General features: G+C 42.5%; 1 pseudogene across 1 annotated transcript; it reads left to right on the plus strand.

The window, feature by feature from the left end:
* The first annotated feature begins 385 nt into the window (after nucleotides 1-385).
* LOC149838122 (large ribosomal subunit protein uL11 pseudogene) lies at nucleotides 386-1,283 on the plus strand (annotated as a pseudogene). The gene has a single exon (XR_016431935.1). The product of XR_016431935.1 is annotated as a large ribosomal subunit protein uL11 pseudogene (transcript).
* Nucleotides 1,284-3,597: the final 2,314 nt, after the last annotated feature.

Genomic DNA, 3,597 nt, shown 5'->3' on the forward strand with positions numbered 1-3,597 from the left:
TTTGCTGGGTCACAAAAATAGAATCCCAAACCCGAACCCACATATTGTCAAAAAGATTATTTTGACTGAAAATACATATAAAATGCTTGGGTCGAGTCTGATACTTGGCAAAAAAAGCTTGGTGGGTCGGGTACTTGACAAAAATCATAACCCAAACCTGACCTACATATTGCTCGGGTTGGGTTCAGGTTGACCCGAATATTATTTGGGTCGGCAGTTTTCATGTCCATTCCCAGGAATTCGAGTTCGAGTTCGGGTCAGTCACCAATCCTGCATGGCGTGGGTCTTACTTGTAATCGGGTCTGATATGACCCGACCCGGTTACACCCTAATGCTCTATCAAAAACCCTAGGCTATACAGACAGAAAGAAACCCTACAGTCTCTCCCTTAACCATCTTCTCCTTCCTCCTATCCACAGAGAGAGGCGAAGGTAAAGGAAAGTGAAGGAAGCAACGATGCCGCCCAAGTTCGACCCATCGCAGATCGTGGAGGTTTACGTCCGGGTGACCGGCGGCGAGGTGGGAGCGGCGTCGTCTCTGGCGCCCAAGATTGGGCCGCTCGGTCTCTCCCCGAAGAAGGTGGGAGAGGACATCGCCAAGGAGACGGCCAAGGACTGGAAGGGTCTGCGCGTCACCGTCAAGCTCACCGTGCAGAACCGGCAGGCCAAGGTCGCCGTGGTTCCCTCCGCCGCCGCCCTCGTCATCAAGGCCCTCAAGGAGCCCGAGCGCGACCGAAAGAAGACCAAGAACATCAAACATAGCGGCAACATCTCCTTGGACGACGTCGTCGAGATCGCCCGCGTCATGCGCCCCAGGTCGATGGCCAAGGACCTCACCGGCACCGTCAAGGAGATCCTCGGCACCTGCGTCTCTGTCGGCTGCACCGTCGACGGCAAGGACCCCAAGGATCTCCAGACGGAGATTGCCGATGGAGACGTCGAGGTACCGGATGCCTGAGAGCAGCGCCTCCTCCTCTTCTTTCGAAGTAAAAAATTGAGAGAAAAAAAGAAAGGCGCTTCCTTTTGTGTCTGAATTCTATTCGCATTTGTTTGTTTTTGTCTTGGTAATTAAAGTATGCCTCCTTTTTGGATTCTCAGAGAGATTTTGATTATTAGATCGAGAAGATCGGACTCTGGGTAGCTTCCTTTTCTTATGGTTTAACGTATAAACGATGGAAGTTTCTTAGTGTAGTTTTGCAACTTTGGGCACTTTGTCTATCTTCATACGGATTGATTAGTAGAGAGTTATTTTGTTTTGAGTACTCTTGGAAATTGAGCTATCTTGGTAGGGATTTTGTTGATCGGTATGCTGTGTTATGTTATTTTCAAGACTCTGATGTTCCTATTGTTTTAGATCAATCAGGTAATTTTTAACTGCCCACTAAGGTTGTTTTGATGTGCTTACTTTTACAGAAAAAGGGACTAAGCTGAGATGCTGGATTGTATTGCAATTCACAATTCTCCTGATCCCTTCAGTGATGTGATAGATTTTAGATCTTAACAGATATCCTCACTTGGCTCGATTAGTGCTCCTCTATGCCTATAGGTCTGATTTGATTCCCACGTTTATGATATTCACTTTCCTATTAGTTCATTAAAGTTGGTGCTATGCTATATATATGTGTAAAGATGTGGACTCGATGTAGGATGAAAGTCATTTTTCTGTTACAACTTGGGATGAATAATATCTATATGAATAAATTTTGTTATTGGTTACTGCTGCTTTGCCTTTAGGTCAGCTTAATTTGAATTGTACTTTATGGTCTCACTGCCCTATTAGTCAATTAAAGTTGGTGCTATACTATATGTATGCGTGAAGGCGTGAATCTTGATGTAAGATAAACACTAGCTGTTCTGTTACAATTTGAGGTCAACAATTTCTGGATGAGTGAAGGTTTTTGTATTTTTAGTACTCTGATAGTCTTACTGTTTTGATATTTTGCGAGGATGATTTCCTCTTTTGTAAGAGTGATTTGCATGTTAGGAGATGATAGGCAGAATATGTTTATATTATTGATGGGAAACTCTTTTCTCTTTTTGATATGGCTTTTCCAAATTAATTAAAATTTTGATTTATTTACTTTTATGGTGGCCTTCAATATGAGATACATACACAGAGACAAACACGTAGAAGATCAGCAGTTGATTGATTACTTTGTGGATCCAATTGAGGTTGATCTTTACAACAACAACAACAACAACAACAACTATGCCTTCATCCCAAAACAATTGGGGTCTGCGATATGAACCAACAAAGAAAATCATTCTGGGTCTTCCACATGAATCCTTCTCCTCCATTCATTTCTATCCAATGTCATGTCCTCGGTGAGGTTCAAAGCATTCATATCCTTTCTTATCACCTCCATCCATGTCTTCCTAGGCCTACCCCGACCTCTTTTAACTAATATATTTTCCCATTTCTCCATCCTTCTAACTGGAGCATCATTAGGCCTACGTCGAATATGTCCAAACCACCGTAAACGATTCTCTCTCATCTTATTTTCAATGGGTGCAACGCCTACCTTCTTACGTATCTCCTCGTTCCGAATCTTATCTTTTATTGTATTGAGGTTGATCTTTAAAGGTGTTATTTTCTTGCAGGACTGTGCTCCTTAATCTGTGTTTGGGAACCTTCCATTGGGATGGGAGAAGCCATTTCTATGCATTGGTAAAACATGGTTTTGAAAAATTATGGTACTGCCAATTCCATGAGTTGTTTGGGAACTCTTTTTGTTTTTCACGTGGTTTTGCCAATGCAAGGAATTGGTATTGGCTACCAAACAAACATTAGTTTAGATCCTAACTCAAGATAACTAAACAATTCTCCCTATTTCCATGCCATAACACCTGTTGTGAATGATCTCAATTAGTAGCTTATGTATTTTCACCTTCGCCCTTTTGAGCTCTGTTGTATATACCAGGGAAAAACCTAGAAAAAGCACAGTATAATGTTGAATTTTTGTTACTCTTTAAAACAAAGATTTTTTATAAAAATTCTGATGTGTCTAAGTAGCAGTGTTGCTAAAAGCGCGTCTTGAGGTGCAAAAGGTGCACCTCGCCTTGGGGCAAGGCCCTCTGCGCCTCAAGAAGAAGAAGGAGGAGGAGGCTGTTGCAGAGAGAGAGAGAGAGAGAGAGAGAGAGAGAGAGAGAGAGAGAGAGAGTAGCTTAAAACACTTGTGCATTGGGCAGGGCATCTGTCCATGGAATCCACAAAAACCACCTCTTTATGTGGGTGTCAATTTTATGCATTTGCGAGGTTTTGGGGCTGCCAAAACCCTCCCCATCATCCACGTTTTGCTAAAACAGTGTTTCCAAACATTGGGGATTGCACAACCCAGCGCCCATGCACTCCAATACATCGTTCCCAAACACAGCCTTACCTTCAATAGATTGCCCACTAAATGTGGTTTGAAGGATAGATTTTCAGCATCAGCCTTGAAAGGCAGCCTTAATTCTTTTAGCCTGTAGGGTGAATTATGTTTAAACCTGTTCTGAGTTTGGCAATGCATCACAGATGCATATTCCATAATTTTGAGGCATATGCCTCCCAAAACCGTGCAAGCTATTATTTGTTAATTGCTATATGTTTCTTATCTAT

Source organism: Nuphar pumila, chromosome 5, assembly GCF_984573655.1.
Source record: "Nuphar pumila chromosome 5, dmNupPumi1.hap1.1, whole genome shotgun sequence".
In the NCBI taxonomy this organism is placed as follows: Eukaryota; Viridiplantae; Streptophyta; class Magnoliopsida; order Nymphaeales; family Nymphaeaceae; genus Nuphar; species Nuphar pumila.